General features: G+C 44.0%; 1 pseudogene across 1 annotated transcript; it reads left to right on the top strand.

Annotated features, from left to right (window-relative positions):
- The first annotated feature begins 10,878 nt into the window (after window positions 1-10,878).
- On the top strand, window positions 10,879-11,836 carry LOC311530985 (olfactory receptor 14A16-like; annotated as a pseudogene). The gene has a single exon. The product of its transcript is annotated as an olfactory receptor 14A16-like (transcript).
- The last annotated feature ends 13,581 nt before the right edge of the window (window positions 11,837-25,417 follow it).

The raw sequence follows: 25,417 nt of genomic DNA, 5'->3' as shown, positions 1-25,417 counted from the left end.
CGGCGGCACGGAGCAACCCACCGCCTCTCAGCTCTTCTAATCGATCCAGGTTTGTTATAGAAAGAGGACTTTTATACAAGGAAACTCTTTCTGGTGGACACCAGGAAGACTGGCATCCTCAGAGACAGTTGGTAGTTCCAACTAAATACCGGGCCAAGCTCTTGAGCTTAGCCTACGATCACCCTAGTGGCCATGCTGGGGTGAACAGGACCAAAGACCGTTTGAGGGGGTCATTCCACTGGGAGGGAATGGGCAAGGATGTTTCTACCTATGTCCAGTCTTGTGAGGTGTGCCAAAGAGTGGGAAAACCCCAAGACCAGGTCAAAGCCCCTCTCCAGCCACTCCCCATCATTGAAGTTCCATTTCAGCGAGTAGCTGTGGATATTCTGGGTCCTTTTCCGAAAAAGACACCCAGAGGAAAGCAGTACATACTGACTTTCATGGATTTTGCCACCCGATGGCCGGAAGCAGTAGCTCTAAGCAACACCAGGGCTAAAAGTGTGTGCCAGGCACTAGCAGACATTTTTGCCAGGGTAGGTTGGCCCTCCGACATCCTCACAGATGCAGGGACTAATTTCCTGGCAGGAACTATGAAAAACCTTTGGGAAGCTCATGGGGTAAATCACTTGGTTGCCACTCCTTACCATCATCAAACAAATGGCATGGTGGAGAAGTTTAATGGAACTTTGGGGGCCATGATACGTAAATTCGTAAATGAGCACTCCAATGATTGGGACCTAGTGTTGCAGCAGTTGCTCTTTGCCTACAGAGCTGTACCACATCCCAGTTTAGGGTTTTCCCCATTTGAACTTGTATATGGCCGTGAAGTTAAGGGGCCATTGCAGTTGGTGAAGCAGCAATGGGAGGGATTTACACCTTCTCCAGGAACTAATATTCTGGACTTTGTAACCAACCTACAAAACACCCTCCGAACCTCTTTAGCCCTTGCTAAAGAAAACTTACAGGATGCTCAAAAAGAGCAAAAAGTCTGGTATGATAAACATGCCAGAGAGCGTTCCTTCAAAGTAGGGGACCAGGTCATGGTCTTAAAGGCGCTCCAGGCCCATAAAATGGAAGCATCGTGGGAAGGGCCATTCATGGTCCAGGAGCGCCTGGGAGCTGTTAATTATCTCATAGCATTCCCCACCTCCAACCAGAAGCCTAAGGTGTACCATATTAATTCTCTAAAGCCCTTTTATTCCAGAGAATTAAAGGTTTGTCAGTTTACAGCCCAGGGAGGAGACGACGCTGAGTGGCCCAAAGGTGTCTACTATGAAGGGAAATGTGCTGGTGGTGTGGAAGAGGTGAACCTCTCCATGACCCTTGGGCGTATGCAGCGACAGCAGATCCAGGAGCTGTGCACTAGCTACGCGCCAACGTTCTCAGCCACCCCAGGACTGACTGAACGGGCATACCACTCCATTGACACAGGTAATGCTCACCCAATTAGGGTCCAACCTTACCGGGTGTCTCCTCAAGCTAAAACTGCTATAGAACGGGAGATCCAGGATATGTTACAGATGGGTGTAATCCGCCCCTCTGAAAGTGCATGGGCATCTCCAGTGGTTCTAGTTCCCAAACCAGATGGGGAAATACGTTTTTGCGTGGACTACCATAAGCTAAATGCTGTAACTCGCCCAGACAACTATCCAATGCCACGCACAGATGAACTAATAGAGAAACTGGGACGGGCCCAGTTCATCTCTACCTTGGACTTAACCAAGGGGTACTGGCAGGTATCGCTAGATGAATCTGCCAAGGAAAGGTCAGCCTTCATCACACATCTCGGGCTGTATGAATTTAATGTACTCCCTTTCGGGCTGCGAAATGCACCCGCCACTTTCCAAAGACTTGTAGATGGTCTCCTAGCGGGATTAGGAGAATATGCAGTCGCCTACCTTGACGATGTGGCCATATTTTCGGATTCCTGGGCAGACCACCTGGAACATCTACACAAAGTCCTTGAGCGCATAAGGGAGGCAGGACTAACTGTTAAGGCTAAGAAGTGTCAAATAGGCCTGAACAGAGTGACTTACCTTGGACACCAGGTGGGTCAAGGAACTATCAGCCCCCTACAGGCCAAAGGGGATGCTATCCAAAAGTGGCCTGTCCCAAAGTCAAAGAAACAGGTTCAATCCTTCTTAGGCTTGGCCGGTTATTACAGACGATTTGTACCGCACTACAGCCAAATCGCTGCCCCACTGACAGACCTAACCAAAAAGAAACAGCCAAATGCTGTTCAGTGGACTGAAAAGTGTCAGAAGGCCTTTAACAAGCTTAAAGCGACACTCATGTCTGACCCTGTACTAAGGGCCCCCAGACTTTGACAAACCGTTCCTAGTAACCACAGATGCGTCCGAGCGTGGTGTGGGAGCAGTTTTAATGCAGAAAGGACCTGATCAAGAATTCCACCCTGTAGTGTTTCTCAGCAAAAAACTGTCTGAGAGGGAAAGCAACTGGTCAGTCACTGAAAAAGAATGTTACGCCATTGTCTATGCTCTGGAAAAGCTACGCCCATATGTTTGGGGACGGCGTTTCCACCTGCAAACCGACCATGCTGCACTGAAGTGGCTTCACACCGTCAAGGAAACTAACAAAAAACTTCTTCGGTGGAGTTTAGCTCTCCAAGATTTTGATTTCGACATCCAACACATCTCAGGAGCTTCTAACAAAGTGGCTGATGCACTCTCCCGTGAAAGTTTCCCAGAATCAACTGGTTAAAATCGTCCTTGAGATGTGGAAAATATTGTTAGTCTTTATGTACTTGGTAGTATATTTAGAGATGCATGTGTCTTATTAACTCTGTTTTTCCTAGAGCTCCTGGAAGAAATCCCAGCCAGTGTTTCACCCTAGCTGAGATTTGGGGGGCGTGTCATAAATATAAAGGGAAGGGTAAACCCCTTTGAAATCCCTCCTGGCCAGGGGAAAGCTCCTCTCACCTGTAAAGGGTTAAGAAGCTAAAGGTAACCTCGCTGGCACCTGACCAAAATGACCAATGAGGAGACAAGATACTTTCAAAAGCTGGGAGGAGGGAGAGAAACAAAGGGTCTGTGTCTGTCTGTATGCTGGTTTTCTGCCAGGTATAGACCAGGAATGGAGTCTTAGAACTTTTAGTAAGTAATCTAGCTAGGTATGTGTTAGATTATGATTTCTTTAAATGGCTGAGAAAAGAATTGTGCTGAATAGAATAACTATTTCTGTCTGTGTATCTTTTTTGTAACTTAAGGTTTTGCCTAGAGGGGTTCTCTATGTTTTTGAATCTAATTACCCTGTAAGATATCTACCATCCTGATTTTACAGGGGGGATTTCTTTATTTCTATTTACTTCTATTTTTTATTAAAAGTCTTCTTGTAAAAAACTGAATGCTTTTTCATTGTTCTCAGATCCAAGGGTTTGGGTCTGTGGTCACCTATGCAAATTGGTGAGGCTTTTTATCCAACATTTCCCAGGAAAGGGGGGGTGCAAGTGTTGGGAGGATTGTTCATTGTTCTTAAGATCCAAGGGTCTGGGTCTGTAGTCACCTAGGCAAATTGGTGAGGCTTTTTACCAAACCTTGTCCAGGAAGTGGGGTGCAAGGTTTTGGGAAGTATTTTGGGGGGAAGGACGCGTCCAAACAGCTCTTCCCCAGTAACCAGTATTAGTTTGGTGGTGGTAGCGGCCAGTCCAAGGATAACGGGTGGAATATTTTGTACCTTGGGGAAGTTTTGACCTAAGCTGGTAAAGATAAGCTTAGGAGGTTTTTCATGCAGGTCCCCACATCTGTACCCTAGAGTTCAGAGTGGGGGAGGAACCTTGACAGCCTGCAACAAATTAATGGGAGGGAATGAATAACGTTGGGATGAAAAGAGATTCATTGCAGTAATGGTTGATGTAATCAATTGTAGTTCTCAAACAGGAAAGAAAACAGAAAATGAGAATTATAATTAAAGCTGCAGCCTAGCAACCTGTCAGTGGAACAACTTCAGACTTTCCTCAGTGAAACTACTATGGACGGTCAGAAACAGATTGTCAGCTTGAATGCCCACAGCTTAATAGCACATGGGTAGGAATTAAAGACCAATATTTTTGATATGAAAACAAAGCCTGATCTAATATGCATACAAGACTTGGCTAATAGAAAAATGAGACTATAAAATCCCAGGATATGGTCTATATGGACATCATAGAGAAATGGAAAAGGTGGGGATGGATACCCTTTTACTAAGGAGAACCTGAAGTACCTTGAAGTAGAGATTAGAAAGCTAAATATCAAGGATAATGCTATTGAGATACCAATACAAAACAATTCTACATCTCTAAGACTTTATCATGTTTATTACCCATGCAGGAAACTAGAGGCTATGGACCTGAAAGAATTCATTGCAAGTGTCACATGCCCACTCATTGTCTGTGGTGATCTGAATAGTCACAACCGATTGCAGGGAAGTAAGAAAAACATGGAAAATGTTCAGAGCAAATCTTTGAAGAGAATAATTTAGCAATAAGTGATGGAGCACCTACCAGGTTCAGTACAGCTGATGGAAGCTTCTCATGTCTGGATCTGGGACCATAGGGAGTGAATGCAGCTGTGAAATTGACAGAGGGGTGGGAATGGCTAGTGACCAGGTCCTGACATTAATTACATCTCAAGGAAAAGGATATCCCCACTTGGAATCTTAAAAAAGCAAACTGGAAAAATCTTTGGAAAGAGAAGTGAGCAATATGTGAGTAAGTAATGTATCTGTGAAGATATTGAGGAATTCTGTAGTAATATTAATAAAGGAATCATAAAGACAGCCAGCCTAGCTATTCCTAGGATGCCAACACTGCCTGAAGATGGGGAAGTGTACCATGGTGGAACAGGGAATATGAAATGGTAATTAGGGAAAGGAATAAGTCATATAAGACAGCAAAAAATCCTTAAATAATGGACTTAATGAAATATAAAAAAGTAAGGTAGTTTCACAAAGGGCTATAAAAAGGGCAAAAAGAGAGAGCTGGACACCATAACATGGGGAAGTAAGTAAAAATACCAATACAGCAAAGATTATATATAAACAAACTAGGGAAATGAATGGAATAAAGAGTAAGAGTCACGTAACACCAAGTCTTCCAGTTGCGGGGCATGGAGTAATAAGCTCTAACAAAAGAAAAACAGAAACTCTGGCCACCATGTTTCAAAAAGTCAGTAATGATAAATATCAGCGGTTACAAATTAGGGAGAAGAAAAGAACATTAAGGATAATTATGAGATGAAGAGGTGGGATGGGAGAAGGATGTGGATATTTTAAATGTAAACTTTAGTGTGGCTTAAGTAAAACCATGGAAAGCATAGTAAGGGAGAGGACAGTAGCACACCTAGAAAGAAGAACGTTTATAGATAAAACACAGGTGGGCTCCAGTAAGGTGGGAGTGTGATTGACCATGTTGTCAGGATAGAGACAGAAGCACAAAAAAGCATGAGAATCATAGAATTCATTATACTAATATTCCTGGACATAGAAAAAGCCTACAATGTGTTCTGGAGAGAGGAACTACTTCATGAAGTGGTCTCAATGGGTAACATAGGAAGAATGTACAGATGGATAAGGAACTTCTTAGGCAAAAGAACAAGTCCAATTAGGAAAAGCTTTCTCCAGCGTATAGTAAATTGCAAGTGAAACTCCACAGAGCAGTGTAGTTACACCAGCCCTCTTTAACATCATGATAAATGATCGCCCTGAAGAGATGAGGATAGGAATAGGGATCATGTTTGCTGACTGTGCCATATGGATCAAAAGCAGAAACCTTGAAAGTGCCACCAAAAGAATGATGATGCACTTAAGAGAAGTGCAGAATGGGGAAGAGGTGGGGCTTCAAATTCTCATAGACAAAACTAAGGGAATGATCCTCACAACATGGAAAAGCCAAAAAGATGTAAAGTTATAGCTATATGACCAATAGATAAATATACTGACATTACAAATTCTTAGGTGTGATATTTGATAACAAGCTCACTTGGAGGGAGCATATTGAAAATATTAGATAAGTGCAAAAGTCAAATGCCTTTGGAACATCCTGGGGAGTGGGTATGAAAATGGTGGCAATGCTATACAGAGCACTAATTAGACTAGTTATTGAGTATGGATGCCCGGCCTTTGGGTCAGCAATGAATACAAATCTGAACTAGATTATATCCACACACAAGCATTGCATATCAGGTGGTGACTTCATTACTGTATCTCTGTACTACAGATATACGCATTTCCATCAGCTGCTGCTAATTCTTAGAACGAAGCTCCCAGACTTAACCTTTTTGGGCCAAAGTATGAGATAATAGTGAAGATAGCACTAAGCTAACCGGTTTGGACAAAAACTCAACATACCCCATGTAAATAGGGTACAGAAGTGGATAGCTGATCTTCATGAAAAGAAGGGATTGAAAGAGACCAAAATGTATAGCTATGGGAAAATACTCTATCATTAGAAAATCACCCCCGGTCGGGAAAGACATGGAATTATATAATGAAATCAATAAAAAAATGATAGACAAGATGTCACAATTATATTGATTTGCTATAAGTGGGGACACTATTGACAAATACATACAGAGGGTTCCAAAGAGGAAAGAACAGAGTGGGAACAGCTTCCTGTGTGCCCTCACTCGGATTCAAGAAAGCTGTATGGCTAACTTTGTATCCGTCTTTATGGCTGAGATACACAGGGATTATGCTAGCACTAAATCGTGCTTTAGATGTGTGGCCAGCTGCTGTGGCCATCCTGTCTGACTCTTTATCAGGGCTGCAGCAGGCAACTTACAGTGGTGAGTCTGACAGCAGAAATGATTTTCTTAATGATATATTACTGCTAACAGCCAGACTGGTGGAACTGGATATAACCAACATTATCACATGGATCCTGGTGCAGACAGGGATAGCAGGCAACGAATTGGCTGGCAAAAAGTGTTATTAATCATAAACAAGTTGACCTCGGGATCCCCTTAAGCAAACTGGCATTTAAACACCTAATCAAAAGTGAGCTAAGGAAGGAATGGCAAGAACTGTAAGCAAATGAAATGAAAGGGAAAAAAATTCCTGATTCTGCCTCCGGCTCTGATCCTCAGCTTGACTCTTGACCCTGATACTGACTCTGACCCCTGGCTTCAGTTCCGGGATCTCCAGCTCCTAACATTTGTCCTACCTATCTTTGCCCAGCATCCTGACAAAGACGATGTATCGTAAAAATGAATACAGATACTTCCCACATTCTTCACAGAAGGTGAATCTTAAATTGCTCATGCTTAATTACTCAAGCACTTTAATACCCCGGTTCGGAAGGTGATATATAAATGCAAAGCAGCAGCAGTTTGGAATTGGGTGCTCACCTCTATTCATAGGACAGCTCACACTGGAGTCGATGAACTCATTTCTCAGGGTTTGAGACCAGGTGGGTGAGGTAATACCTTTTATTGGACCAGCTTCTGCTGGTGAGAGACATGTTTTCGACACACAGAGCTCTTCAGGGTTTGGCAGACAAGACTCCAGTTCCACTGAGGTTCTTGTCTTTCATCATTCTGCAGAAATGGGACTTTCTCATAGAGACCTGCAGTTACCTGAAGGGACGGAAAATGGGCTTCCCCTTCGATTTAAAAAGTGTAAATGCTCTCTCATATTTGTATTCGCTCTTCGTGCTTTTCAAAATGGTCCCACTTTGACCTTTTTCCCACTTGGTTCATTTTGTGTCTCCAAAGCGTTATAGCTAACAATGCCCACTGTGAGTTGCAATTATACAAGTCCCATTCTACATCATGTTTTAGTCTAATGATTCTTTGTGGAAAATATTTTAGATCATGGACAAACACCAGCTTTCATTTTTGGGAGATGCCTGTCCAAGGTGATGGCCAGTTATCATGTACTTGCACCACCCCGAATTAGTATTCAAGAGATGCTGCCATCTAATGGGCATTTTTGAAAATAGTGGCCCATGTCTCACTCTTACAACATGCTGCCACCTAGCAGCCATTTTACAGTATAACTTTCCAACAGAGAACATGAAACAATTTGTTAGTCTCTAAGGTGCCACAAGTACTCCTGTTCTTTTTACCATACAGACTGTAACAAGAGTGATCAGGTAAGGTGAGCTATTACCAGCAGGAGAGCCGGGGCGGGGGGCGGGGGGACCTATTGTAGTGATAATCAAGGTGCGCCATTTCCAGCACTTTACAAGAACAGTAGGAGGGGAAATAAACATGGGGAAATAGTTTTACTTTGTGTAAGGACGCATCCACTCCCAGTCTTTATTCAAGCCTACGTTAATTGTATCCTGGGAAGAAATAGAGAAGATCAACCACTTTCTGAATGTGGGTCAGGATTATCCCCACTTTAAAGAGTGGGAAATTGAGGTGCCACGTGGGAGCGGGATTGACGTTTGGCCGAGCGTCTGAAGAATCACTACAGCCAAAATAGAAAAGCTATTAAGTGTCAGAAGAAGATGAATCATGGAATTCACAGTTCAGGGCTGACCAGCAAAGATGTTGTATATGTCATAAACCAGTCTGCGCTCTGCCACCTCCCTGGTCTCAGATACAGGGGTACATCTCTTGGGCAGGGGTTAGAGGATCTTTCTCTCAGACACACAACTGTGAATAGTTTGGAAAACAAACCCTACTTATAATGTTGTTCACTGGCCCTGCTAGAAACTCCACCCTCCAACCATTGTGAACCAGGACCAGGGACACCATTCCCCTCTCCTGTCTACAGGTACCTGTGCACCTGCAGACATTGCAGCTGGCACATGCATTGGTGCAGGCTCTGTCATGGAGCTGGATGAATCACCCTGCTGGCCCACATACCCAGCATTCTCTCCCTGAGCAATCCGTCCCGCTGTCTGCTCCACCTCTCTTCATCCAGGAACCTCTAGAGCAGTCTCTCTTGTTGGATTGTGTCCTTCTTCTCCTTGGCTCTTTTGGAAGCCAGGTGCTTTTGGCTTCTCTTTGCCTCTATTGGCAAACCTCCTGCACGGTCCTCGTCCTTCTGGCCCACTGCTGGCCACTTGTAGCACCCGCAGTCCCACGCAGCAGTCTTGGCCCAGCAAGTGTGCAAGTGTCTTCCAGTGGAAGGAAACAGAGGCTATATTCATTGTACTGCCTGGGGTGGGGGGAAGAATCCCCCACTTTGCTTTCTGTCTGTCCACACTGTGGAATGCTTCTAGATCACTCTTTCATAAATTCTTGTGTACTCTCCATCTCACTTCTGTCCCTGGAAGATTCACAGAGGCACAAGCAACCTGTCTGCCGAGAGTGGCCAATGCCAGGTTCTCCAGAGGGAATGAACGGAACAGGTATTCATCAAGTGATCCATCTCCCTTTGACCATTTCCAGCTTCTGGCAAACAGAGACTAAGGACACCATTCCCACCCATACTGGTTAATAGCCATTGATGGACCTTTCCTTCATCAATTTCTAGAGTTATTTTTTGAACCCGGTTATAGTCTTGGCGTTCACAACATCCCCTGGCAAAGAGTTTCATGGGTTGACTGAGCATCGACCTCTTGTTTTACTTTAAATCAATTACAGATAATTAAGACGCTGGATCTGACTGACGCAGGGTAGGCTGCAGTTGTGTTTTGGGGACCTTTACCAATCCTGGCTCTGACTTTGGGGAATCCCTTAATATTTTAGAACTATCAGAAAACCAAGTAATTTTCCAGGCATGTGATAGGATCGCATCAAAGTACGCAGAGGGGCTATTGAGGGCAATGGTGTGTGAACAGCACATCAATGAGTGCAATGGTTTTATGAGATACCGGGGACAAGGGGAGAGTGACCTACAAAAGCTCTCTCCACCCAAACATTTGAAAAAGTCATCCAGAATTCATGCTTCAAAAAAAAATTCCGGCTATCACCTTCCAGGAGCGGAAGGAAATCAGGACAAAAAGTAACAAACTTTTGAATTAGAATGCAGTCTTCTGCAGGCTGCAGAGTGGATTCTCTCTTACCCTCCTCCCGAGCCCGGTAATGGAGATGCCAGGATGACACAGGGCAAAAGAATGTCTGCTGCATGAAGCATCATCTAAAATCACCTTCCAAGGAGTTCAAGAGAAACCAAGATAAAATCAAGGATTCAAAATTCCTATTGTTACTGCTAGGTGGGGTAATAATTTGCTACCCAAAGAATACATCTGATGTTGGTGGTGGTGGTATTGTTTAGCTGAAAAAACAATCTCCATTAAAAAGAACCCAGCTGAAAATTTCCAACCAGCAGTAAATGTTAAATAAATTGGGTAACATTAATATTGCCTGATAAGAGACTGATTTCAAACTCATTGATTCGATCTCATCTCTGTGATTTCTCTTTCAAGGGGATAGTTGCGTGGAGGTAACAATTGAATAAGCAGTAAAGTTGGCAGCACACAGAATGTTTTTTACAGAAGAGCCCCTTTAAACCCTGGCTTAGAGTTGAACCAAGCAGCCAAAGCCTGTCTATCCTGACCTCGTTCAAGGACACACGGGAGCTGACTCGGGGTGGAACCCAAAGTTCCTGGCCTAGCTCCACACTGCTGCTGGCTGAGTATAAATGGTGTAAATGGGTGTACAGAACTTACACAGAAGACATGGGGCTGTGTTGGCATTTTATTCTTCATACTGCATTTTATCAAGCCACACCTGTGCCGAATCCTCAGATTGGGTAAAGTGATGAAGGAGGTTACACAAGTGTGATAATATTACTGATTGATTGTCAGAGGTGAGGAGCACTAAGAACACCTAGTCATTGTAAGTGATGAGTTCTATGTACCTTTGACATTCCTAGAATGAGATATTAGGGAAAGGAGAAACAGGGCCATTCCCTCTGTCACTCTAGTCCTGATCATTGTCCTTCTCATTCCCTCCACAGCCATCACACAGTGTACTGAGGAAGAAAATGTCCAACCAAACCTCCATGATCGAATTCTTTCTCCAGGGATTCTCTGATGTTCGGGAGCTGCAGATTTTACAAAGCAGTGGTGTTTCTACTGCTTTACCTGATATCCCTGCTGGGGAACCTTCTCATCATCACAGCCAGAGCCCTTGACCGCCACCTTCACAACTCCATGTACTTCTTCCTGATGAATCTGTCCATTCTAGACTTTGATTCCATCTCTGTCACCATTCCCAAATCTATGGCCAATTCCCTCATGAACACAAAATTGATTTCTTATTCTGGATGAGATACCCTAATCATTCTTTTCTTATTCTTTGCTTCAGCAAATTTTCCCTTACTGACCATCATGCCGTACGATTGATACATCGCCATCTGCCAACCATTGCCCTTGGAGACAGTAATGAACAGGAGAGCTTTCGTCCAAATGGCAGCCAGTGCCTGGATCAGTGTTATTCTCTACTCTGCAGTGCACACCAGGAACACGTTTGCAATATCCTTCTGTGGAGGCAACGTGGTGGACCAGTTCTTCTGTGAAATCCCCCAGCTCCTCCACCTTGCCTGCTCTGACTCGTATCTCAGGGAAATTGTTGTTATTTCTTTTCACGTGCTTTTAGGTTTAATCTGCTTTGCTTTTATAATTGTGTCGTATGTTCAGACCTACAAAACAGTGCTGAAAATCCCTTCGAAGCAGGGCCAGCATAAAGCCCTCTCCACCTGCCTCCCTCACCTCACTGTGGTCTCCTTATTCCTTTTCACGGGCACCTTTGCCTTCCTGAAACCAACCTCCAACTCGACCTCAGATCTGAATCTCTTGGTGGCTGTTCTCTATTCTGTGTTGCCCCCAATGATGAATCCGATCATCTACAGCATGAGAAACAAGGAAATGAAAGGTGCACTGAGTAAACTGATAGGTTGGAGGTTATTCAGCAAGAATATAATGTCTATATTTCTCCACTGATTGCGAGTTCATTCTGTGTTTCTTTATAAATAGAATCATCTGATGACATTATTGCCTTCATGACAACATACTTTGCAATCTTTTTATGCAGAATTGGGTATTTGCATTCATAAAAATCCAGACAAATTTAACCCAAGAAAATTGGAGTTACTCTAGGTTTACATCAATGTAATTAAGATCAGAATCTATCTATCTATCTATCTATCTATCTACTGCTAGACACCACCATTCAATGTGATAGTCACTAGCCATAGCAATGTTCCTAGTGGGTTCTCTGGCTCTTCTTTGTCAGGATAATAACTCTGACTGAGGTATCAACACATTTGTTCTTTGGTTTTTGTTTGTCAGTTTTTTAGTTTAATTTTGCTGAGTTGTTTGTTGCTTTTATTTGTTTCTTTGTTCCAGGTGGGTTTGCAGGTGGGAAGGCCTGTTGAGACAGTGAGAGTTTAGTTTGACAGGATTTTCAATGTTTGCCTTCTCCTGAGAGTGTTCATATGTCATCCCTTTGATGGGATTTTCTGAGTGAGCTGAAGGTTTGCTCCCCATAGTGATAAAAGGGTGCAAAAGAAGTTTCTGCGTGGCTAAGTTCCTCCTGACTCGATTATGTATATACTGTTGGGATATTATTGTATTATGAATGACGTCTTAGGGGAGAAAGAGCCTCAGGTAGCTGTCTTTTATTATTTTAACCTGAAGAAGAGCTCTGTGTAAATCAAAAGCTTGTCCCTCTCACCAACAGAAGATTGTCCAATTAAAGTTATTACCTCACCCATCTTCTCTGTGTAAGAGCTGTGTCATTCTTGCTATGGTGCAAAGACTGTTTGGAAGAGAAACTTTTTCCAATGTTTTCTAAAGAAAATCCAACTTGAGATAAAAAGAAAAGGAGGACTTGTGGCACCTTAGAGACTAACCAATTTATTAGAGCATAAGCTTTCGTGAGCTACAGCTCACTTCCTCAGATGCATATCGTGGAAACTGCAGCAGGCTTTATATATACACAGAGAATATGAAACAATACCTATTCCCACCCCACTGTCCTGCTGGTAATAGCTTATCTAAAGTGATTTCCAGCACAAATCCAGGTTTTCTCACCCTCCACCCCCCCACACAAATTCACTCTCCTGCTGGTGATAGCCCATCCAAAGTGACAACTCTTTACACAATGTGCATGACAATCAAGCTGGGCTATTTCCTGCATAAATCCAGGTTCTCACATCCCCCCCACCCCCATACACACACAAACTCACTCTCCTGCTGGTAATAGCTCATCCAAACTGACCACTCTTCAAGTTAAAATCCAAGTTAAACCAGAACATCTGGGGGGGGGGGGGGGGTAGGAAAAAACAAGAGGAAACAGGCTACCTTGCATAATGACTTAGCCACTCCAAGTCTCTATTTAAGCCTAAATTAATAGTATCCAATTTGCAAATGAATTCCAATTCAGCAGTTTCTCGCTGGAGTCTGGATTTGAAGTTTTTTTGTTTTAAGATAGCAACCTTCATGTCTGTGATCGCGTGACCAGAGAGATTGAAGTGTTCTCCGACTGGTTTATGAATGTTACAATTCTTGACATCTGATTTGTGTCCATTTATTCTTTTCCGTAGAGACTGTCCAGTTTGACCAATGTACATGGCAGAGGGGCATTGCTGGCACATGATGGCATATATCACATTGGTGGATGTGCAGGTGAATGAGCCTCTGATAGTGTGGCTGATGTTATTAGGCCCTGTGATGGTGTCCCCTGAATAGATATGTGGGCACAGTTGGCAACGGGCTTTGTTGCAAGGATAAGTTCCTGGGTTAGTGGTTCTGTTGTGTGGTATGTGGTTGTTGGTGAGTATTTGCTTCAGGTTGCGGGGCTGTCTGTAGGCAAGGACTGGCCTGTCTCCCAAGATTTGTGAGAGTGTTGGGTCATCCTTTAGGATAGGTTGTAGATCCTTAATAATGCGTTGGAGGGGTTTTAGTTGGGGGCTGAAGGTGACGGCTAGTGGCGTTCTGTTATTTTCTTTGTTAGGCCTGTCCTGTAGTAGGTAACTTCTGGGAACTCTTCTGGCTCTATCAATCTGTTTCTTTACTTCTGCAGGTGGGTATTGTAGTTGTAAGAAAGCTTGACAGAGATCTGGTAGGTGTTTGTCTCTGTCTGAGGGGTTGGAGCAAATGCGGTTGTATCGCAGAGCTTGGCTGTAGACGATGGATCGTGTGGTGTGGTCAGGGTGAAAGCTGGAGGCATGCAGGTAGGAATAGCGGTCAGTAGGTTTCCGGTATAGGGTGGTGTTTATGTGACCATTGTTTATTAGCACTGTAGTGTCCAGGAAGTGGATCTCTTGTGTGGACTGGACCAGGCTGAGGTTGGTGGTGGGATGGAAATTGTTGAAATCATGGTGGAATTCCTCAAGGGCTTCTTTTCCATGGGTCCAGATGATGAAGATGTCATCAATATAGCGCAAGTAGAGTAGGGGCTTTAGGGGACGAGAGCTGAGGAAGCGTTGTTCTAAATCAGCCATAAAAATGTTGGCATACTGTGGGGCCATGCGGGTACCCATAGCAGTGCCGCTGATCTGAAGGTATACATTGTCCCCAAATGTGAAGTAGTTATGGGTAAGGACAAAGTCACAAAGTTCAGCCACCAGGTTAGCCGTGACATTATCGGGGATAGTGTTCTTGACGGCTTGTAGTCCATCTTTGTGTGGAATGTTGGTGTAGAGGGCTTCTACATCCATAGTGGCCAGGATGGTGTTATCAGGAAGATCACCGATGGATTGTAGTTTCCTCAGGAAGTCAGTGGTGTCTCGAAGGTAGCTGGGAGTGCTGGTAGCGTAGGGCCTGAGGAGGGAGTCTACATAGCCAGACAATCCTGCTGTCAGGGTGCCAATGCCTGAGATGATGGGGCGCCCAGGATTTCCAGGTTTATGGATCTTGGGTAGTAGATAGAATATCCCAGGTCGGGGTTCCAGGGGTGTGTCTGTGCGGATTTGATCTTGTGCTTTTTCAGGAAGTTTCTTGAGCAAATGCTGTAGTTGCTTTTGGTAACTCTCAGTGGGATCAGAGGGTAATGGCTTGTAGAAACTCGTGTTGGAGAGCTGCCGAGCAGCCTCTTGTTCATATTCCGACCTATTCATGACGACAACAGCACCTCCTTTGTCAGCCTTTTTGATTATGATGTCAGAGTTGTTTCTGAGGCTGTGGATAACATCAGCCACACTATCAGAGGCTCATTCACCTGCACATCCACCAATGTGATATATGCCATCATGTGCCAGCAATGCCCCTCTGCCATGTACATTGGTCAAACTGGACAGTCTCTACGGAAAAGAATAAATGGACACAAATCAGATGTCAAGAATTGTAACATTCATAAACCAGTCGGAGAACACTTCAATCTCTCTGGTCACGCGATCACAGACATGAAGGTCGCTATCTTAAAACAAAAAAACTTCAAATCCAGACTCCAGCGAGAAACTGCTGAATTGGAATTCATTTGCAAATTGGATACTATTAATTTAGGCTTAAATAGAGACTTGGAGTGGCTAAGTCATTATGCAAGGTAGCCTGTTTCCTCTTGTTTTTTCCTACCCCCCCCCCCCCAGATGTTCTGGTTTAACTTGGATTTTAACTTGAAGAGTGGTCAGTTTGGATGAGCTATTACCAGCAGGAGAGTGAGTTTGTGTGTGTATGGGGGTGGGGGGGATGTGAGAACCTGGATTTATGCAGGAAATAGCCCAGCTTGATTGTCATGCACATTGTGTAAAGAGTTGTCACTTTGGATGGGCTATCACCAGCAGGAGAGTGAATTTGTGTGGGGGGGTGGAGGGTGAGAAAACCTGGATTTGTGCTGGAAATCACTTTAGATAAGCTATTACCAGCAGGACAGTGGGGTGGGAATAGGTATTGTTTCATATTCTCTGTGTATATATAAAGCCTGCTGCAGTTTCCACGATATGCATCTGAGGAAGTGAGCTGTAGCTCACGAAAGCTTATGCTCTAATAAATTGGTTAGTCTCTAAGGTGCCACAAGTCCTCCTTTTCTTTTTGCGAATACAGACTAACACGGCTGCTACTCTGCAACTTGAGATAATGAGGCCAGGTTTGGATCCCATTGAAGTCACTGAGGTTTAGCCCCTCACTTCAAAGAAATTAGGATTTGGCCAAGAGCTTGTCTACACAAGGATCCAGAATTGGCTGACAGACTCCTGGAGAAAGTGAGTGTGACCGAAATGTAAGGGTCTGATATCCCAGCTCATCTGAACCAGCACCAATGTAGAGTAAACACATTCACATCACCAATTTAATACTTCTGAGGTTCTGGCCCAAAGTCTCTGGGCTACACTCAGCAGTGACATGAACACTGGTGTAAGTTACTTGGTTGGGATCATTTTGTTCTAGCCTTGATGTAAGTGGAAAAGTGCCGTCACATGCACTGATCTGGTGCTCCATATGCTATCCCATGTAGATCTACTCATTTCCAAGCTGAGAAAGGATCTCAGAAGTTGTTACTATTAGAATACCATCTTTGTGCATGGTTCTGTACATTACATATATGACGGACAAAAACAGATCATGTGATTAGATAGAGAGACAGACAGATAGGATCATTTATTCTCCTAACACACAACCTCATTTAGTCATAATGACAGATTTCTCTTTAATTGTGAATTACGTTAGCTAGCTAGATAACCAATCACGGATGTAAATTATTGTGCTTCTTCCTGTTAATGATTGTCTTTGTCCACTTCATGATTCTCTTATAAGTACTCGTTATTAAACATTATTTAGCAAAGATGGTTTATGACTCTGTCTTACTCCATCGCTCATTTACAAAGAGCTCATCAAAAGTACTCGGTGTTTAGACTTCCAGATGTTTTGACTGGATACATTTTAAACATGCTGTGTTTTGTTTCTCTGAATAAATGAACATATCACACATGGGTTCCTGAAAAACCAAGGGGCTAATTCTCAGCTGGTTTAAATTGTCATCGCTCTGTTGAAGTCAATAGATCTCTGAGAATTTACACCAGCTGAGGATCTGGTCCAAACACATGAGTGGCCCCATTGAAGGTTTAAAGAAAAACTTATACTTAAGTCCCTGTTGGTTATGGGTTAGGGCTATGGATAGGGCTTAAGGATAACCCCAAACTGGTGTCAGACCCTGACACTGTGCAAGGTACTCTCCTTTCCCAATCAAATAAAGCCCTGCAATTGGTGCACTGGAATTATTCTCCCTTTCTGGGTTCTGGATGATTAACATGAAATAACAGTTTATCCCAAAGCCAGAATCTCTGGGTCTTCTTCTCCAAACTCACCAGTACAGTGTGCCGCTTCCTCACCAGCCTCTCCCTCCTGGACGTCCTGCTCACCAGCATGGTCATCCCCATGGTGAGCAATCAGGAGATGAGTTCCTTCCTTAGCTACCATGCCCAGGGCTACTTCCACTGCCTGATGGACAGCATGGAGTTCTTCTTCTTTGATATCATGTCCTCAGACTTCGAAATGGCATCTCATACCTGCTGCAATACCTCACTATCGTGAGCAATCGGATCTGCCTCTGCCTGGTGGCTGCCTCATGGCGAGGGGTAACATTTGCAGAAACACTTCTGTGACAAGTGCAACATGCCTTAGTCACTCAGGCCAGATTTTTAAAGGTATTTAGGTGCGTTGTGAGATCTTCAAAAACATCTTATCACTTAACACCCATGGATTTCTATAGGTATTAAGCATCTAGGTTCTTTAGGTAATCCTCCATAGGCACCTAAATACCTTTAAAAATAGGGCCGTATTATATGTAGAAGTGCCAAAGTCACGTTTGAAAATAAGATTTTGGTACCTAAATAACTGGGTGAGGGATGATAATTTTACCCAGTGGCTGTAAATGGAGGAGAATCTGTGTGTGTGTAAGTGTGTGTGTGTTTATATGAGAAGAAGAGGGAGAATGTCTAGCGAGACAAGGTAGAGCCAGGTCTACACTGGAAAAGTTTTGCTGATATAGCAATACAAACAAACTCTCCTACTGTAAATGGACTAGTAGTTTTGCTGGTATTACTTACACTGGTTCTCTGAGAGAAACAAGCCACACCGCAGAAGCATTTGTAAGCTGGTTTTACCATGTTTACACGAGGGGTTTTACCAGCATAGAAATGTTGCCCAAAAAATCACACTTCCAAGCTGACATTGTTATGATGGTGAAAGTTTCTAGTGTCGATCTGTCTTATGTGTTTCTTTTTGTGAGATTACATGATAAGTGCAATGTACTGAGACATTGCTTTCAGTGTGTGTTTGCTAGTCAAGTACACTGCTCACATGTGTGGTGTTGTCAGTGGACATTATTGTGAGTGTATACCTGAGTTGCAATCAATGTGCATGTGAGTTTTCTGTTCGTGTGTGTCCATGAGAATGTACAAAATCATGTGTTTATGGCGAAAAATATTGCGTAACTTTTGTGTGTGTTGTCAGTGCTTCTTCTGGTGTGCAAGTGTGCATTATTGTTGTGTTTGTGAATACACAATATTGTGTGTTTATTAGTGAAAAATATTGCGTGACTACATGAGTGTTATGACTGTGGATTATTGTGCGTGTGTTTCTACGGGTACATAGAATCATAGAATCATAGAATATCAGGGTTGGAAGGGACCTCAGGAGGTCATCTAGTCCAACACCCTGCTCAAAAGCAGGACCCATCCCCAATTAAATCATCCCAGCCAGGGCTTTGTCAAGCCTGACCTTAAAAACTTCTAAGGAAGGAGATTCCACCACCTCCCTAGGCAACGCATTCCAGTGTTTCACCACCCTCCTAGTGAAAAAGTTTTTCCTAATATGCAACCTAAACCTCCCCCACTGCAACTTGAGACCATTACTCCTTGTCCTGTCCTCTTCCACCACTGAGAATAGTCTAGAACCATCCTCTCTGGAACCACCTCTCAGGCAGTTGAAAGCAGCTATCAAATCCTCCCTCATTCTTCTCTTCCGCAGACTAAACAATCCCAGTTCCCTCAGCCTCTCCTCATAAGTCATGTGTTCCAGACCCCTAATCATTTTTGTTGCCCTTCGCTGGGCTCTTTCCAATTTATCCACATCCTTCTTGTAGTGTGGGGCCCAAAACTGGACACAGTACTCCAGATGAGGCCTCACCAATGTCGAATAGAGGGGGACGATCACGTCCCTCGATCTGCTCGCTATGCCCCTACTTATACATCCCAAAATGCCATTGGCCTTCTTGGCAACAAGGGCACACTGCTGACTCATATCCAGCTTCTCGTCCACTGTCACCCCTAGGTCCTTTTCCGCAGAACTGCTGCCTAGCCATTCGGTCCCTAGTCTGTAGCTGTGCATTGGGTTCTTCCGTCCTAAGTGCAGGACCCTGCACTTATCCTTATTGAACCTCATCAGATTTCTTTTGGCCCAATCCTCCAATTTGTCTAGGTCCCTCTGTATCCTAGCCCTGCCCTCCAGCGTATCTACCACTCCTCCCAGTTTAGTATCATCCGCAAATTTTCTGAGAGTGCAATCCACACCATCCTCCAGATCATTTATGAAGATATTGAACAAAACCGGCCCCAGGACCGACCCCTGGGGCACTCCACTTGACACCGGCTGCCAACTAGACATGGAGCCATTGATCACTACCCGTTGAGCCCGACAATCTAGCCAACTTTCTACCCACCTTATAGTGCATTCATCCAGCCCATACTTCTTTAACTTGCTGACAAGAATACTGGGGGAGACCGTGTCAAAAGCTTTGCTAAAGTCAAGATACAATACATCCACTGCTTTCCCTTCATCCACAGAACCAGTAATCTCATCATAGAAGGCGATTAGATTAGTCAGGCATGACCTTCCCTTGGTGAATCCATGCTGACTGTTCCTGATCACTTTCTTCTCATGTAAGTGCTTCAGGATTGATTCTTTGAGGACCTGCTCCATGATTTTTCCGGGGACTGAAGTGAAGCTGATTGGCCTGTAGTTCCCAGGATCCTCCTTCTTCCCTTTTTTAAAGATTGGCACTACATTAGCCTTTTTCCAGTCATCCGGGCCTTCCCCCGTTCGCCACGAGTTTTCAAAGATAATGGCCAATGGCTCTGCAATCACAGCCGCCAGTTCCTTTAGCACTCTCGGATGCAACTCGTCCTGCCCCATGGACTTGTGCACGTCCAGCTTTTCTAAATAGTCCCTAACCACCTCTTTCTCCACAGAGGGCTGGCCATCTATTCCCCATGTTGTGATGCCCAGCGCAGCAGTCTGGGAGCTGACCTTGTTCGTGAAGACAGAGGCAAAAAAAGCATTGAGTACATTAGCTTTTTCCACATCCTCTGTCACTAGGTTGCCTCCCTCATTCATTAAGGGGCCCACACTTTCCTTGGCTTTCTTCTTGTTGCCAACATATCTGAAGAAACCATTCTTGTTACTCTTGACATCTCTTGCTAGCTGCAGCTCCAGGTGCGATTTGGCCCTCCTAATTTCATTCCTACATGCCCGAGCAATATTTTTATACTCTTCCCTGGTCATATGTCCAACCTTCCACTTCTTGCAAGCTTCTTTTTTATGCTTAAGATCCGCTAGGATTTCACCGTTAAGCCAAGCTGGTCGCTGCCATATTTACTATTCTTTCGACACTTCGGGATGGTTTGTCCCTGTAACCTCAACAGGGATTCCTTGAAATATAGCCAGCTCTCCTGGACTCCTTTCCCCTTCATGTTAGTCCCCCAGGGGATCCTACCCATCCGTTCCCTGAGGGAGTCGAAGTCTGCTTTCCTGAAGTCCAGGGTCCATATCCTACTGCTTACCTTTCTTCCCTGTGTCAGGATCCTGAACTCAGCCAATTCATGGTCACTGCCTCCCAGATTCCCATCCACTTTTGCTTCCCCTACTAATTCTTCCCGGTTTGTGAGCAGCAGGTCAAGAAAAGCTTCCCCCCAGTTGGCTCCTCTAGCACTTGCACCAGGAAATTGTCCCCTATGCTTTACAAAAACTTCTTGGATTGTCTATGCACCGCTGTATTGCTCTCCCAGCAGATATCAGGAAAATTAAAGTCACCCATGAGAACCAGGGCATGCGATCTAGTAGCTTCCGTGAGCTGCCGGAAGAAAGCCTCATCCACCTCATCCCCCTGGTCCGGTGGTCTATAGCAGACTCCCACCACTACATCACTCTTGTTGCTCACACTTCTAAACTTAATCCAGAGACACTCAGCTTTTTCTGCAGTTTCGTACCAGAGCTCTGAGCAGTCATACTGCTCCCTTACATACAGTGCTACTCCCCCACCTTTTCTGCCCTGCCTGTCCTTCCTGAACAGTTTATAACCATCCATGACAGTACTCCAGTCATATGAGTTATCCCACCAAGTCTCTGTTATTCCAATCACGTCATAATTCCTTGACATCACCAGGACCTCCAGTTCTCCCTGCTTGTTTCCAAGGCTTTGTGCATTCGTATATAAGCACTTGAGATAACCTGCTGATCGCCCCTCATTCTCAGTATGAGGCAGGAGCCCTCCCCTCACAGACATTCCTGCCTGTGCTTCCTCCCGGTATCCCGCTTTCCCACTTACCTCAGGGCTTTGGTCTCCTTCCCCCGGTGAACCTAGTTTAAAGCCCTCCTCACTAGGTTAGCTAGCGTGCTCACAAAGATGCTCTTCCCTCTCTTCGTAAGGTGGAGCCCGTCTCTGCCCAGCACTCCTCCTTCATGGAACACCATCCCATGGTCAAAGAATCCAAAGCCTTCTCTCCAACACCACCTGCATAGCCATTCATTGACTTCCACGATTCGACGGTCCCTACCCAGGCCTTTTCCTTCCACTGGGAGGAGGGACGAGAACACCACTTGCGCCTCAAACTCCTTTATCCTTCTTCCCAGAGCCACATAGTCTGCAGTGATCCACTCAAGGTCATTCTTGGCAGTATCATTGGTGCCCACGTGGAGAAGCAGGAAGGCGTAGCGATCCGAGGGCTTGATGAGTCTCGGCAGTCTCTCCATCACATCGCGAATCTTAGCCCCCGGCAAGCGGCAGACTTCTCGGTTTTCCCGGTCAGGGCGACAGATAGATGACTCAGTCCCCCGGAGTAGAGAGTCCCCGACCACCACCACCCGCCTCCTTCTCTTGGGAGTGGTGGTCGTGGAACTCCCAACCTCAGGACATAGCATCTCATGCCTTCCAACCAGCGGAGTCTCCTTCTGCTTTCTCCCCCCAGACATATCATCTGGTCCACTCTCCACAATGGTACCTGTGGAGAGAACATGAAAGCGGTTAGTTACCTGTGTCTGCGTTGCTGGAACCCGGACATTCCCCCTTCTTCTTCTAGAGGTCACATGTTGCCAAGCTTCTTCACTGGCCTCTTGGCTCCGCTGTGCAACCTGCTCTAAATCTTTAGAGCTTTGTGCCCATAGAAGCATACCCTGACTTTTGTTACATGATGGCGTATTTATGGGAAAATATGATTTTGTGCATGTGTGTGTTTGGAAGTGAACATTAATAAGGACTTACCGCTGAGCCTGGGATAAACATCAAAAGCTGCTGTCTTCCTGCAGCTCCTAAGATAGTGAGATCTGAGTCCGTTCAAAGGTGATGCCTCCAATGCATCATTTCCTCCCATGCCAAGTGAAGCTCATTTCAGGAGTCCTTCAATGTTTGTATTTGCTGTTTTTTTAATTTTAAAACAAAATTTGCAAGAATTATTTTGAGCCACAATTTCAAATGTCACTTTTATTCTGCATCCTGAAAGGACTCCAGAATGGTGCAAAAAATTCCATATTTGGGCTTTTATTTTCAAGGGAGTCTAAAGAAGTTAGTGCAGTAGATAGGAGTTCAGAACTTGTTCCAGGTCCAGGTCCTCCAAGGTATTATGCACCCAGCTCTCACGGGACTTGGTTTTTGGTTTTGCCACTGACATACTTGGTGGCTCTGGGCAATAGCCAATACTTGGTGCTTCACAGCAGGTGAAAAATCAACTCATCCAGTGCTGAACATGAAATGTAACTTATTTCTTATGCCCAGAGGCCAGCTCAGAAGAACTCAGGTCCCATTCAGGCATCAAATTAAATGGTGCCCATGGATGAATTTAATCTGAGAATGACATCAGCCTCATGATAGCTTTGAATGGACGGAACTGTTATAATTCAACTCTATAGATGATGTGAAAGTAGAATGAATGATATTGAAATTATAATTCATTAAAGAAATATAGTTGTCAGGAAGAGAAACATTAAAGAGTGTGAGACAATGGGTCATCAAACTAATTAACTTAGAGCTCCTACTGAGGTAGGAGATTGGTAAACGTTAGTATGCAAATAAGATATGTACGTATATTTGTCAGTTTCTGCTTCCTTTTGTCTCTTATGTTAAATTGGCTTTGGCTTATCTGTTTAAATAAGTTAGCTTGAGCTTTTGCAAGAGGCACACATATCTGGGTGCATTGGCAAAGTGCTTTGCTAATAAACAGAGTGGTCTGACAAACCTTCTGAGTCTTGAATCTGACTTTGACAATGATCAGGAAAAAAAGTCCCATTATTCACATCTCTGTCTATCTAAAGTGTCCATATGGCTGCCATGACTGCATTCCATCACGATGTTTTCCGAAGTATAAATTGCAGGCTTCACCAAACAAAATTTTCACAGAAAGTCTTCACTTTCCTTGAACATTTTCTGTTTTTCATTTAAAGAAATGAAAACTGGAAAAACAAATAGTTTTGCCTGAAAATTGTATTTTTCATTTAATTTAATTTAATTTAGCTTAATGTTTTTTGACAATTTTCAGACAAAAAAGTTCAGTTTTGAGAAATGTTGGGGATTTTCTTTAACAAAAAACCACAAAATTTTCATGAGGAAACAAAGTTTCCAACCACCTCTGTTTTAACCACTAACTCTTTAATATATTTATCCTCCCCGCAACCCTACAAGGCAGGGCAGTACTATTATATCCATGTTATAGATGGGAACTGTTGTCCGGACAGAATGACGTGCCCAAGATCACACAGGAAACCCATGGCAAAGCAGGTAGCTGAGCTGGGTCTCTCAGGTTCCATGTTAGCGTCCAGACCACCTGGACCATTCTTCCTCAGTCATTGCTGTCACGCTGTCTGGAACGGCTCACAACCATGAGTGCCAATCGCAGGTCAGACGGTCAGAACACAGGGCAGACACCCCAAACTGGTGGTATGACTGGTGGTAATTAGATTTCACCAAGCCAGTAATAAATGTGAACTCCTGGATCACTATATTAGTATTACCATGGAGTCACAGACAGTCCCCTAGGATCTCCAGCCACTTTCACCAACCAGATAAACTGGACTTTGTGATAAAAGGTTATTAAAACAAAGAATCACATTATATTGGGTTACTCCCAACCCCAAAGGGTCAGTCACTTATCCCAGGTCAATGGATACTCTTGATCTCACATCAAAGGCAATGCTGGCAGCAAATTTCTCTAGTAAACTAACTAAAGTTTTATTAGCTAAGAAAAGAAATGAAAGTTATTGAGAGTTTAAAGCACGTAAAATACATTAACAGGTTTGGACAGTCCAAGTTTGTCAGTCCAAAGTGACAGCAGAGATGTGGTATCTGCTAGTTTTCCATAAGTCTCTCAGGGTTACCCAAGATAACTTTGGGGATCTCTGTCTTGCATCTTTTCAGGTTTCAGAGTAGCAGCCATGCTAGTCTGTATTCAAAAAAAGAAGAGGAGTACTGGTGGCACCTTAGAGACTAACCAATTTATTTGAGCATAAACTTTCGTGAGCTACAGCTCACTTCATCGGATGCATTTAGTGGAAAACACAGTGAGGACATATATATACACACAGAGAACATGAGAAAAAAACCAAACCAAAAAACCAAACCTGTAAGGAGACTGATCAATTAAGATGAGCTATTACCAGCAGGAGAGCGGGGTGGGGGGAAGGAGGGGGAAACTTTTTGTAGTGATAATCAAGGTGAGCCATTTCCAGCAGTTAACAAGAAGGGGGGAAACTTTTTGTAGTGATAATCTAGGTGGGCCATTTCAAGCAGTTAACAGGAACAACTCTCACCCAGAAAACCTGGATTTGTGCTGGTAATGGCCCACCTGATGATCACTTTAGATAAGCTATTACCAGCAGGACAGTGGGGTGGGAGGAGGTATTGTTTCATATTCTCTGTGTATATATAAAGTCTGCTGCAGTTTCCACGATATGCATCTGAGGAAGTGAGCTGTAGCTCACGAAAGCTTATGCTCTAATAAATTGGTTAGTCTCTAAGGTGCCACAAGTCCTCCTTTTCTTTTAACTGAGGAACAGTGTCGGGGGGGGTGGTGGGGGGTAAGAAATAAACAAACATGGGGAAATAGTTTTACTTTGTGTAATGACCCATCCATTCTAAGTCTCTATTCAAGCCTAAGTTAATTGTATCCAGTTTGCAAATTAATTCCAATTCGGCAGTCTCTCGTTGGAGTCTGTTTTTGAAGCTTTTTTGTTGTAATATAGCAACTTTCATGTCTGTAATCGCATGACCAGAGAGATCGAAGTGTTCTTCGACTGGTTTATGAATGTTATAATTCTTGACATCTGATTTATGTCCATTTATTCTTTTACGTAGAGACTGTCCAGTTTGACCAATGTACATGG

Source organism: Lepidochelys olivacea (genome assembly GCF_965140295.1).
Source record: "Lepidochelys olivacea isolate rLepOli2 genome assembly, chromosome: 14".
Classification (NCBI taxonomy): Eukaryota; Metazoa; Chordata; order Testudines; family Cheloniidae; genus Lepidochelys; species Lepidochelys olivacea.
The sequence above is the reverse complement of the archived record's forward strand: the minus strand, read 5'-3'. Positions and strand labels throughout refer to the sequence as shown.